Raw genomic sequence first — 12,123 nt, 5'->3', positions numbered from 1 at the left:
AGGAGCAGTAGGCAGGATGAGCAGGTACTCACTGGGCACCATGTCACACCCCACTGACTCCAGTTACATTACTGTTGATTTCCATGAGCAGGAGCAAGCAGAGAATCCTCTGCCAGTGTCTCTCTCCCACTAAGTCATAGCCTTTCACAACTTATTTCCTCACCTTGTGGAAAAAATTGGACTAAATCAAAAAATACTCCCTCAACCCAAAGTGTAACAGCCACCCCATAGCCTGTAAGACCTGTAAATCAAAAAATACTCCCTCAACCCAAAGCGTAGCAGCCACCCCATAGCCTGTAAGACCTGTGAGCCTTCTGACTCTCCACGGTGAGTCGTGAGTTTGTCACAGGGGAGCTGCCTTACCCTGGGAGAGACAACACCCAATAAACATCCTGCCCATTATATTTTTCCATTTACTTTGCCCATTTGGAAGAGAAAAAGAAATAAATGTACCTTATTTTTGTAACAAACTGAATGGCACAATCCATGGGAAGCAAAGGAAGAGAGGTGGTGAGATTTACACACAAAAAGGGGATTGTAGAAGTAGGATTTATTTACTCTCAAAATAACAACACTGAGAAGGAGTCACTGGAGCAATTTACTGGCTGGAAAAAGCAATAAAACCAGAGTCCCTTGCCTCATGTACTCTGCAGTGCTGGGACACTCAGGTAAGCCAGTCTGAAGCACGAGGCTAGCTAGAGTCACCCTGGGCAGCTCTTGCGACAGAGAGGAGCCCAGATTCCACGGCATCCCTCACTCCCAGTCCTGCTGGCTCTCGGACCAGCAGTGCACAGGTCTGATGGTGACCTTGATTAATCATTACAGGATTAATTGCTGGCAGCCCTCTATGGCCAGGCCCTCAGCTGATATAAAGGGACACTGACACTGCTGACCATGAAACTGTGATGACTGAGCTCAGATTAACCCAAGCTTAACTCAAGGAACATCTGACCTTCCGCATGGTCAGGCTGGGCACACAGTGGCATTTTAAAAGGAATAGGGTAATGTCGTGAACAATTAATATATTTTGAGATGAACAAGGGACTTGGCAAGTCCAGTGAACTTCAAAAAGAAATAAAAAACAAAGGAAAGACTAGCATAAAATTCAGCAGGAGATGTGATGCTTCTTGTAAGAGTCGATCCAACTGCAGGCTTAAAAATACTAAGTGAGTTATCCGAGGATGAGGGAAAACTTCCTTCCTAAGTATAGCACTGCACAAGTATCTACAGCAATTACAGACTTGTTTGTCTTCCTTTGAAGCACTGGGCCTAAGCTGCCCCCAGAAGAGGGACATTCAAATCATCGAAAGCAAGCAAGTAACCTGAATAAGAAATCAAATTATTTATTTCAAGGGAGGAAATTATAACAGGCATTTGGATGAACTGATCCAAAAGGCCTTAAAATAAAACCAAGTTGGCACTGCTATATCCACCCCAGTGCCCAGGTATGTGAATACACATGAAATTAAGAAATGGCAATCTAAAAATAGTCATAAACATTTAGGTCTTTTCATCTCAACTGGCTGTAAATAATGTAAAGCAAGAGCAGTTTCTGAGCCAGTGGGTCTTAAAGTGTAAGCAAATGCCATTTACTGTTTTCACTTATTTGAGTTTTCATATTTGGACTGAAGTTTCACCCAGTTGTTAAAGATTTATATGGGAGGTTTAACAATGCCCTGTCATTAAGCCTTGGCACAAGCAGTGCAAAGGACATTCAGGGCATATTTGTACTAACTTATCTGGGTAAAGAGAAAGCCGTGCCTTTAAACTGTGTTTGCTGTGACTCTGGAAACTGAGCAAACAAAGTTTGAGGGAAACTTTACTCTCAAGCAGAACTGACAGGAAGGTACAAGGACTGAAGGACTGCAAATTTCTGTGGGACATACCTGCCTCTGGATTCACTACTGAATTGCAAATCTCTAACTGCCTGGGGGAGCTTAGTTCAGACTTTTTGGACATACCTCATCCCGATGGCAAATGAGAGACTGGTTCAGCCTCTGAGTGTCAGGTGAGTAAAATCCTAATCTGGGGGGATACTGGAAGAGGAACGAAACGGCAGGCCACAAACAAAGGCACAAATCCAGTGCCCAGGAAAGATCTGGCTTTGCTCTACAAGCAAAGCCACTCTGAAGGAGTTGTGTGCAAGCCAGGGAGAGCACAGTTGTGACACTGTTGAAATACTGGCTGACAGAGAGGAGAGACGCCACTGGCACAACTTGGCAGGCACCAAAGCCATCCCAGGGAGGGAGCCTGGTCAGAGCCTGCACAGAGCAGCATTAATGTGACCAACTAAACAGCAAACACCCCCAAACCAGCCAACCAAACTGTGTCTTTTTCCAGGGGCAGGACAAGTGGTGATTTTTCCTGGCAACCGTTTATGTGTGATCTGGCTTTAAAAAAAATATACAAATAAAGACAGGAAATGTGAAAAACAGCTTGTTTTCCTCTTAACTCCAGGCTGATCCTTCCCCTTAGCTGATCTTTCCTTTCACTCTCAGAGACCAGTTGCTGGGAATCCAATGTAGCTGTGAACTCTGTCCCAGCAATTAGGTATATTTTTAAATGCACAAAGTAAACAAGGACTCGGATTTCATAAGAACAAGACAGCTCTTGAGATACTAAACTATCAACAGATTCCACCAGTTATAGTGCAGCTGTCCCTTCCAGATCTAGTTGAAAGTAGGAAATTGCTCTAAAATAATGAAAAGTATTTAAAATATTTCGCTGAACCTGCAAAAAGTACTAACTGGTTGACATCCATCTTAAGAGATGGACAGAAATTTTAGTCAGGGCTGATTTTTTCCAGATTCAATCCACTTTAAGACCAACTGTAAATACAGGAGTATGTGTGAAACACCACAGTAACTGCCAGAAAAGAAGAGCCCAGAGAAAAAGAAGCCATTGTCCCACACTGCTATAATTTGGAGAGGACATTTGCAAGACAATATAAAGTTCTCTGACTATATAATTACCGTCATCTCTCCCTGAGTATGTGGCCAGCGCCTGGGGTTTTCACTCAGATTTTCCTTTTGAAAGTAGCTTGTTCTATGATTTCTATAGGCAATTATCATTTTTCCCACCATAGCACCTGGAGGAAATATTTCATGTTTCCAAGCAGCACCCCATGGAAGCTGTCCCATTAGATCTAAAATAAGGAAAACCGACAAGACTCAGTAAAGCCTAAAACAATGTGGAAATTGCATCTCCTCCCTGCCTTGTCTTTCCTATCCAAAATCATCTTTCAAACAGATGTCTATGAAAACCAGGTCAAGCAGGTTACTCAATATGCAAAACTTGCACTTTGCTGTTCCGAAAAGGAGCAATTCCTAAAACAAGAACCCTTTTTTAGGAGAAGTTGCAACCAGTTCAAATGAAACTGAGGAAGAACAACAGGGACACTGAGGAACTAGAAACCTAGAAAAAATGCCTGCTTTTCACCTGGAGTCTGAAATGTATAAAGCATCAAATGAAAAATAATCAAAAAAAGAATATTCAAACTGGTTCATTTTTTCCTTTAATTACAGTATTGTCCAGGGCTCTTTGGAACACATTAGGCTGTCTCATGTCATGCTCTTGTACTTACATTAAGCTCCTGCTCAAGTAACTCAGAAGAAAAAAGGCTGTGGAAGAAATATAGTATTCATAAACTTATATACCAATCCCAGTGTAGAGATGGGGAACTAAGACTCAGGAAACTCTCTGACATGCTCAAGATCCTGGATCCTGTGAGATTCACTGCCCCTATCCCAGCCTTCCTCTTTCCATGCTTAAAAACTGGGGATGAAGAGGGGGGTAACAAGGGCTGTTAGAAGGAAAGATCCAACAGGGAAAGGTTTGCCAATCTTTCCTAGCACTTGGGTGGAGTGAGCTACAGAGTTCTGCTTGCAGACACACTCATTTGGCCCAAAGCTGGAGAGTCCCTGTGGATGCACAGGGAGCTGGAGCACCGCCAGGGCTGGAGCTGGCAAACTAGAGGCCAGTGGGGGAGGGTTGGGTGGGATTGCCTAGGCCCTGAGCCAGTCCCCCAGAAGCAGGAGAGAAGGAGCTGCGGCCCTGAGAGCTTCCCGTCCTGCCAGGTCCTCCCGTGGGGCCTCAAAGGAGCCCTCCTGAAGGGGAGGTTTGCATCAGCCCACGCTGTTTGCTGCACAGTTTCCAGAGTTGTGTATCAACTGCTTTTCTTGAGTTACTAAAGGCACTTGCAGTCAGAGTAACAGGCTGTAAGAATAGTATCAGCTTATGTCAGGTTTGAAATTAGCTGAAATTAGCTTAATGCAGTTGACAAGGACAGCCTGGCATAGCAGCACTCCAAACCTGCCTGGGTTTGCAAGCCAGCAGTAACCAGCCTAACAGTATTCTGATATCCTACCGACTTCTGGCTCCCTTGCAGCTACAAATTTGCCAGCAGATTCACCAAACAAGCACTCCTTGGACCCTCCACCCAATAACCACTGAGGGAGGAAAAACTGAGAGCTCTACTATTTCTTGATCAACAAAGTCAGCCCTCTCTTTCCCTGCTTCTGCATGAAAGCTTTCAAATAAAACCCCCTCTGAGTTCTTACCTCTCTGCAGTTCAAACAACCACCCCTGCTCATTTTTTCCATAACAAGTGTCTCATACACAGCCAGCAAATCTAGAAATAGAACTGAGCATCATTATATTTTTCCCCAAGAGCAGTGCAGGTATTGTCTGCCCAAGGGACACTGGGCCTGTCTGCTTACTAACTAGTCTGTCTTGAAAAGCTTCAGCCAAGACATCTGCTGATCCTCCTTTTCTGAGTGTCCTGGCATTACCAAACCTCTCTGCCTTCAGCCAGGAATTATGCCCAGGACATCAGTCCTCAAACCGTGTTTTTGACTAAACCATTTCATTGGAAACTAAAGCTTCTATACCTGAGTAATTGAGTCTTTTTGAGTGTAAGCTCTATGTTGCATATCCAGCCCCAAGCTGATGCTTGTGTACTCCCCCCAGCCTGGAGATGCGGGGATTTGGTTTTAATTATTCGCTTTTCTTCCAGAGATAAGCCTGGAAAACCTCATGAGTTTCAAACCACAGCTACTTAGCAACAGTTTCAGTAGAATCTTCTAAGCAGAAATAAGGAATGGGGTGGCATCAGGGACAACAACATTTCATAAACAGCAGGAAAAGGAAAGGGGCTTCCTCTAGAGCCAAGACTTCTTGTTAGTAGAGAGATATGTCAGTGATGTCAGAGGAACAGGATGGGCTTTATCCATTTTACTTCTCAGGACTCTCTCAAAATCTTCAAGCAAAGATGTACTTTCACCATTGCATGTGAAATAATTTAAGGAAAGGAATAGAAATGAGGTCAAATTTTCATCTAATTAGTTCTAAGAGCTTATAATAAAAACCAGAAAGGCTTGCAGATTTCCACTTCTGCTCTTCTGTATGCTTTAAAAGTGAGGCTGGCTCCTCTTCCACAGTGGGAGAGCATGTGTGTGTTTGTATATGCATAGATATGTACACACACATATGTAGAATAGCTCCAGAGGGGGAGTTCTTTAACATCTTAGCTATAGCCCATAGCTACATCTACTACATGAGACCCAGGGGATGAAGCATGGAATTTAATGGGATAGGGCAGGATCACTCTCTGAGATGCATGATTTGATCAGAGATGTCAATTATTAGTGGCACACGGGAAAGCACATTTTTAAATAATTGGTTTTGAATTCTAAAGAACCAGTAAATAGTCAAAAAGATAAATCATGCTGCAGCAGAAAAATATGCAGTTATCTGGTGTTATTTATTAAGTATATATCGAGATATATTAGTTAATTAACACAAAGTAGCTGCTATAAATAGCCCATGTTTCACACAGAGGGCACTGTGTGAAGGCACGTATCCTTTTCTGTCATATGTAATAACTAATATAGGACACACTCGTTTTGTGTCCATGTTTACACATGTATGCTTACCTCTATCCAGAGACCTTCCCACAATGCCTGACTTAATTCTGGAAACAGTTTTAGATCTAGTGAGACCATCTGAGTAATTTTTAGCCATTTTACATGTACTGTTTCTCCCTCCAAGCCCTGCTCCCTGGGTCTCATGGTGCCTAAAGCACAGGGTTTGGAGCCTATATTAAATGGGTCCAATGGATTTATTTTTAGTCCCTGAAGTGTTTCTAAAACAGGTTCTCTGTAACATATGTGCAAGACATAAAGGGGGGTTTTGTCACAAGAGTGTAACGAACTGCATAATTCTGTCTTGGTTTTGCCTGCTATAAATAAGGTACCAGCACTAAATCACGGCAATAGAACCATTCTGTTAACCTTCCTCACCTGAAAGACTATCTCAAAATTGGAGTGTTGTACTTTGATTCTGTTAAGGCTGGTTATAGAATTTAATCTTATTTACATAATAAGTACAAAATGTTTGATTACTGGAAACATGGGGAGTCAAATTATTTGATATTCTTTTAGCCAGCATCCCCTGACTTACTGTCTAGTTTTGTCTGGCTTCTGCTGTGAACCTCTTTGATCCATGTCTCATCTTTAGTCAGTCTATTCTCATGCTCCTCCTTTTCGTCTCCACCCCTGTGCCTTAATCAAATAATACCTTGGCCTTGTACCTAAATAATTGAAATTCCTTTGTGAAATGTCATGTAGCTTGCTTCGGACAGGGACATGTGCTTAACTGTCTCTTGCCACCACCTAATAGAAAGGGTCAAGGATTGTTAACACTTCAAGGATGGTGATCCTGACCAGTAACAATGAAAGCATAAATGTATGTGTGGTCAGGCAGTTCAGGGCCCCGAGGGCTTTAGAGTAAGGTGTTCCCATGCCCACCTGCCTGTACACCCTTCTGCTGGAAGTCAGCCCCACTGGAGCAGGGGTGGCTCAGCACCTCACTCACAGTGGCTCAAAGTCTGAGCCTTCCCTAAACCACTGATGAGGCCAAATGAATTCATAGCTACATCTGCTGAGAGCTAAATCTGCCAGAGCCTGGGGCTGAGTCTGTGGGTGTTACTATTCCCCTGACTCAGACAGAAATATCTCCCCGTGCAAACGCAGGCCTGAGCCTGTGTGGAGCCCTGAGCCTTGGCAGGGCCCTCCCACGGGGCACTCCTTGAGGGATGGCACTCCTTGAGTGAGCAGGAGTGGCCCATGAGTAAGGGCTGCTGCTGGAGCCTGGACTGTGCTCCAACCTGGCACAGCTGGGTTTGCCTCGTTACCAAGCAGAGTGAAAGAGCTGAGAGATGACATTCTACTCCACTTAAAACCCAGGAAGATGGGAAGAAGTCAATACCTAATGCATGAGCAGGGATGTAATGGGGGACTGATGGTGGTGGGAGGGAGAGGGTTGTTTTTGGTTTGCATGAGACTTTTAAAAAAGCATTTTAGAAAGAAACTGTTAAGATGCAGCTAAATCAGTACTTGCATATACATTCAGACTGTATTTAAAGAAGAAATATTAAAGGAGCCATGTTATCTATGAGGGCTTGAAGTCAAAATACTTTCTTAAAAGAGCTCCATCTGGTTCATCAAATATACATGAAAGGTGCATCCCTACATTCAGCATGCAAAACCTTCCAGATGAGTCATTAAGAGGGCTTTTATACTTGAAACAACTTCGACACATAAAAAGGAAGAAAATATTATAAGACCCTCTGCCTTTCTATAGCATAAACCCCCTACAGCCAAAACCAAGACAGTAATTTCTGCACTGAGCCCCAAAACGAACACACCAGTAGGTAACTCAGTGAGGGGGTTCATTGCCCTGGCTGCTGAGAGCACCCACCTGCATAGGCTGGGTGCCCACTCAGACACATCAATACTGTGATCTTGTTCCTGTGCTGGTGGGGACACATTACACAATCAGACAAGGGCAATTCATCTCCAGTGACTGGATGTCCCTGGATAGGCCAACCATGCAGTCAAGTTGTGTTCACACCTGTTACTTCCTGCTTTGAAACACCCCCAGAGTTGCACAGCTGGAGATTTCAGCCTGTGTTAATATTAATTAAGCAATCTTCATTACCCTTCCAGACTGGGCAACAGCATTGTTTAAGATCAGCAAATTGAGCAGTTTTCATTCCAAAATCCTTAAGCGTTCTTTGACTTCCTTACTACAGTACTTAGCACTTTTCAGTCAGACAATACACCTCCCCACTTTAAAGGGGAATTAGAAATTTAAGAAGGACTGGATTCACTATCAAGCAGAGCCACTGCTCTCATCCTGCTGCACCCCTTCCATGGCAGGGAAGGCTGAGTGCAAGGACCCAGATAAGTTTTGATTATGATTGCCTTGTGGCAGCAGAGGGGAGCGAGCAGAAAAAACCCTCCCAGAGACAGGGGCTGCGAGCTCAGGGCCAGCACCAGGCGTAGCAAAACAGCCCATTACCAAGGGCCACAAATTACCAGGGGCAGCAAAGCATCCAGGATCCAGCTGCCTGCTTGGCTGTGCTGCAGCCCTGGAGAACTGCTGCAGAGAGAGGGGTCAGGCATGTGGAGCAGCACAGAGAGGGGTCAGGCATGTGGAGCAGCACGTTTGGCAGGGAAGGAGGTGCCACTTTCCAGCAGCTGACACAGCATGCACCACTCCTGCCTCAGTAACAGCTGGGGCAGCCCCCCTGACTCTCTGGGGTTGCCAGCCCCCAGCAGCTCCCTCTGCCACTAGTGACAGACCACACACTCTGCCCCTGTCACACAGCCTCCCTCTGCCACACAGCCTCCCTCTGCCACACACTCTGCCCCTGTCTGTCACACACTCTGCCCCTGTCACACACTCTGCCCCTGTCACACAGCCTCCCTCTGGCATGGCACGTGCAGCTGCACCCACCTGGCACGGCGTGGGGTGGGCAAACAGGGAGTGATGCTCAACCAGTGCTAGAATGTACCTCCTACTCCAGACTCCCAGATCAAACTGCCCAGAACAAACCCATTTGCAGGTCTACACGGCTGCAATCTCATCTTTCAGTCTGCATCTTCTGCTACTAAAAACATCCTTGAGTAGCTCTAACTGATTAAAGTCACACCTGATATGCCTTTCCTACACCTGAGACCCTTTGAATCCCTATCACCCACTCTCTTTGTACAGTAGGGACCAGCAGTTAGTGCCATTCACAGCCAGACCATGCCTTGAAAACACACCCAGTCCCACCCTCCCAGAGGCAGCAGTGATCCTTATTTCCTGCATGTACCCATGTGTCCAGGTCCACACTGCTCTAGGAACCTCAGTCCCTTACACCATTTTTATTAGCATTTTACCCAGCATCCCTGAGGTCAACTGTTCTTGTACAAAAGTCATGGCATTTGCTGGCAAGTGTCAGTTTTTTCCATTGGCAAGTAAAATTTCTACCCAGTCAAATTCCTGGAGGCTGAATTATGTGTGAGTCAAAATGCATATCTCTAGTGTTCTGTATGTGCGTCACATACTGGCTTCAAGGTTGCCATCTTTCTGTTTTCTCTACAGACTTCTGCTTTGATCTCCATGAACTACAGGGAAGTGTGTTTGCCTGCAAAGCACATCCAGGTGAGTGGGGATGCTGCAGCCATGTGATCTCAAGGTGGCATGGGAATATGCTTGGGATGGGTTACTCCGGATGCAAGACCTGACACTCACCTGTGATTATCAGAGGTAAACACCTTCTTCAAAAATTCCCTGCAAACACTCAGACAGGGATAGTTATGGTCCACACCTGCCTGAGTCATTCATTCTCTGTCACTGAATAGCTTGACTGCTACCAGAATAATGTAATATGAAATTTGAATGTCTCTCTTAAACTCATCCCTAGTTTTTTAATAGGCCTGAAAACTGCAAAAGCCAGGGCTATTTGATATCAGTAAATAGTTTCTCAGTAATTTCTTAGAGTATCAGTTTTGGAATCAGAAGCATTGCCTTCAGAAATACATTCTGTTCTTGAACTCTTCATTGAAGAAAGGAAAAAACCAGTATGTATTGTTCATAACCACCACAATAAACAAGTGCCCCCTCTGCCTCTCCTAGAAAACATGGAAGTCTTTCTCTCATCCATTGCTATATTCAGTTCTGGTCAAGGATTCTGTTTGTTAGGGACTGTTTGGTAGCCTGGCAGCAAGCTGACTGTGTGGGGTGGGCACCTTCACTCTTCTGATGGACCAAAGGAGGAGTATCTGGCAAAGATAACCACACTGGTTTGACAGGGCTGCTGAACACATAGTTACGTCTTTGGGCAACCCAGCTGAGTGTTGGAGGCTCCTTCTCTGCCAAGTTTCTTTGTAAAAGCCCAGCAGTGACATCCAGGTACTCCTGTGTTCACCAGATAAGTGAAAGGGGAAAACAGTCTTCTTCATGCACACATGAGCATCTCTTTGCCTAATGATCCCCTTGAAAACTTTAACTGCTGAGCAGCTCCTGTGAAAAATTTAACTCATTTTTGAAGAAAACACCAACAGCAATTTGCTAAGCATTGCAAACTATGTCAGCATTGCAAAGGCCACAGGAGAGACAGGTCTCTGCACCAGTCTGAATCACATAGACAAAGGGTGGCCACTCAAAGCACACAGGAACTTTGATATAGAGGAGATTGTTACAGGTTCATCTCCTCGAAAGACAAGGCATAAAACAATCTATAGAAGAGAAAGAAATCAAAAATTAGCAATTGTTAGAGTTTAGGGTTAGGAAGGAATACAGCTGTAATCCTAATTTTGGTCCAGTTAACAGACATCGTCCATCACAGTTGCAAGGATCAAGCCTCTGGGGCTTTAGTCTTGGGACACTAAGAGAGGTCCAGGAAAAGAAATAGCCTCTTCTTTCTTTTCAAAATGTCTCCAACAGCAGCTGGTTTTATTTTGCTATTCCACAGAAACAAGCTTAGTGAATCTCTATACCTCAGAGTCATTTACAAACCAAACTTAGCACCACAACCAATAAATGGGTCCTTCATACAGTTCCAGTAACACTGGAAACAGTCCCAGAGCAACCACCAGTTCCAAACAGTCCAAAACTCTCGGCAGAATTGAAGTCAGGATCCAAATTTAGCAGTTGTGAGCTGCATGCTGTGGTTCAGGTTATGAAGGGAGAAAGCAGCTCTGTAGAGCCAGGAAGCTCATGCCCAGTGCATGATTTCAGGTAGTGACCCACCCTTTATAAGGATAAATCATGGGGCCCTTCAAAATTTTGGAAAGCAGAGGATTCATAGATGATGTCCCACCTGTCCCTGATAGCCCAGGGTCAGCTGGAGTGACCCTGGGGGGCAAGCAAGGGAAAGGCTTGTGGCACACATGGGATCATAGAGACTGCAGAAAACCAAGAACAAAAATTGAAATGCTTAACTTTCTGGAGTATCTTGTGTCTTGGATATACTGTAAATGTAACAAATCAGTGATACGTGTAACTTCTCAAAACAGCATCTAATGACTAATCCACAGCACCCTTTTATGCCCTTCTCTCAGCCAGCTGTCAATTTTATATTCACATTTCCTGTACAGCATGTCTTTCTACTATTCATGATAGCCTCCATCAGTCACAAAATCGCGTTATGTACTCAGAAGGAATTTGACAGCTCTAAGAATTCAGCAGACAAAGGAGCAGCGAATGCTTAAGTAATCAGTTCCCATTTTACCCAGTCGTGCAAAGGCTGAAGGATCAATTGCTGTTTTGCTGTTGGAGTCCTAAAAATGCTTGGGAGTAGTGGCACAGTCCACATACTGACACACGGAGCAGTGGGACCCCTGTGCTGGTCCCCATGTCACTGAGGAGGCACATTGGCACTTGAGGGCAATGCTGGGAAAATAAATCAAGTGTCTGCACTACATAATCTTGTCTCTTCTACCTTCACTTCTGGACAGTTACATGGTTTTTACTTCACTTATGTGCACAGCAGGAGTGAGCGCTGTTGATAAGTATTAGAAGGCACCCTGTAAAAGGCAATAATTCTTCAGATAATAGACAGATTAACAGAGCTTTCTCTTCAGCTATTACTTTCTGTTCAGTAACAGTTTCACTCTCGCAAACAAGGACATGACCATTCCCTGTTATCTACTCTAAATCAACTAGTAATCTGCTGCTCACAACTGACAAAAAGGAGTGGTCATCAACTGAGAAAATACTACATTTTCCCAGTAACATCAGTAGCACTACCACGTGCCATGGAAGGACAACCATGAGCACATCAAAGCAATG

General features: G+C 44.4%; 3 protein-coding genes across 4 annotated transcripts in view; 1 reads left to right on the top strand and 2 right to left on the bottom strand.

The window, feature by feature from the left end:
• NEU2 (neuraminidase 2) overlaps positions 1-12,123 on the bottom strand; it is a 31,778-nt gene that overhangs the window by 11,667 nt on the left and 7,988 nt on the right. The window lies entirely within an intron of this gene.
• The window catches only part of INPP5D (inositol polyphosphate-5-phosphatase D), an 86,386-nt gene that overhangs the window by 66,301 nt on the left and 7,962 nt on the right, over positions 1-12,123 (bottom strand). The window lies entirely within an intron of this gene.
• Positions 1,745-12,123, top strand: part of NGEF (neuronal guanine nucleotide exchange factor) — a 48,229-nt gene continuing 37,850 nt past the window's right edge. The window contains exons 1-2 of one of the 2 annotated variants that reach the window (XM_051782407.1): positions 1,745-2,008; positions 9,433-9,492. The gene's annotated coding sequence lies outside the window, so the exon portion shown is untranslated. The remainder of the gene's footprint in view (positions 2,009-9,432; positions 9,493-12,123) is intronic. The other variant, XM_051782408.1, reaches the window with a different exon arrangement.

Source organism: Manacus candei, unplaced genomic scaffold (assembly GCF_025592945.1).
Source record: "Manacus candei isolate 608988 ecotype Guabito, Panama unplaced genomic scaffold, ASM2559294v1 h1tg000015l, whole genome shotgun sequence".
In the NCBI taxonomy this organism is placed as follows: Eukaryota; Metazoa; Chordata; class Aves; order Passeriformes; family Pipridae; genus Manacus; species Manacus candei.
The sequence above is the reverse complement of the archived record's forward strand: the minus strand, read 5'-3'. Positions and strand labels throughout refer to the sequence as shown.